Below are 1,882 nucleotides of genomic sequence, written 5' to 3' on the forward strand. Positions count from 1 at the left end.
ATGCCGGTAGGTGGAGGTAAAAGTGATGGGGCTGGATTCCGTGTTGCCGGGGAGCCAAATGTGCATCACTGCTTTGAAAAGGGTGTGTTGGAAGTCAATGGCAGATTGGTGCGTTATAATCTTATGTTTTTGTGAACACGCATTCTTCTTATGCTTTTTGGAACACATATATTTTGTAAGAGAATCTTTAACCGTTTTTGTATACTTTTTGCCTAAAATAAAATCTTATACATTCTCTTAGACTCAGTGATTTTGTTTCTAAGTGCCCCAAAAGACAACATATATTTATACAAATATTTCACAGATCGTATAGTCGAAACTATTTCCACATTAATATGGCTATTAAATAAAAGTAAATGCGTTGGATTATACGGAACGACATATCGATTATTAATAACATATCGTCCAGCTCTCTCGTAAAACAATTCATCATTTCGTCGACGATATTGTGGATAACCATCTTCATTCATGAACGTTTCAGATTGAAACTGTTTTGGAAAATGTTTCGAACATTTGTTGTTTATTAGACACCAATCTCCACATGGCCCATGAATCATATGTTTCATTACTACATTATGTAAATTTTCATTTTTATCACGATTAGGAATTTCTGCTGAAATAAATCTATCCACTGCTTCAGGATTTAATATCTTATAATTTTGTTTCAAAGTAACCAACAAATGTATGTATGATAATCCTCGTTTTTGAAATTTTATCACATAAACATATGCGAGAACTTCTCCAAAAAATTTTTCTTTAACGATGATATCAATCAAATAATCTTTTTTTATATTGAATACACGAGCACAGATATCTGGTCTATCTACAGGTTGTTGATTTTGAAGTAAATTTTCTCTAATTTTGCGCCAATTTGGATTGCAAGTCATAGTAATAAAAAGATCTGGTTTTCCATATTTTCTAACAATAGCCATCGCATCTTGATAATGCTGTAACAAATTACGCGGTGAACCTACAAACGTCGATGGAAGTATAATCATTTTTCCTATATGAGCATCATTATTATTAGCAACATTTGCCAAATAATCAATTAATCCTTGATAACTTTCAGCTCGTAATTGTTTTTGATTCTGTTTGCAATAATTAATTCTATCTTTTTCAATTTTAACATTATTATCTACAAGTTATTGCTGAAATAATCGTCTTCCCAAAATAAAAATATTAAAATTATCACGTATAGCTATTCGATGATCCTAAAATAAAAATAATAAGATTATCACGTATAGCTATTCGATGTTTTACGTAAGCAGCTCTACTAACTCGTTTATTATTATTATTACATCGTAAATTACCATGCCAACCTTAATTACCATATGGATAATACAATAAATAAATCCATAGTTCTACATTTGGATCCATCGTACTGACTTGTTGTAACGTCTTGTTACTTTTATTATAAATTGTAACACACATATGTTTCTGGAATTTCTCCATCTGCAGTAGTAGATAAAACAGCTGCTACTTCATTCACTTTTTGTATGTTATATCGACCACGATCAATACCTTTTTTGTTAAAAATCCTAATTGTAATTCACGTATATTATGATTTTCTGTTTGCTGTATTTGAATTTCTTCATATATCATTCGATATGATTGACCAAAAATATTATTTGTACGTATTATATTATCTATTAAACGTAAGGTTTCTTCATCAAGATTCTAATTTTGATGTAATCGACATTCTATTGCTTCATTATTATCTACAATGAAAAGTTGACCGTAACTTGGCATTTCGTTAGATGTGGGATATAAAGCGGTATTAATTTGATAATCAATTTATTCTTGAATTTTGAAACAATAAGGTCCACGTCTTTGCGCATGCGCAAATTTAGTGCACTAAAATCTGATATTTTTGCATTAAAGG

Source organism: Trachymyrmex cornetzi, unplaced genomic scaffold, assembly GCF_001594075.2.
Source record: "Trachymyrmex cornetzi isolate Tcor2-1 unplaced genomic scaffold, Tcor1.1 scaffold492, whole genome shotgun sequence".
NCBI classification, from domain to species: Eukaryota; Metazoa; Arthropoda; class Insecta; order Hymenoptera; family Formicidae; genus Trachymyrmex; species Trachymyrmex cornetzi.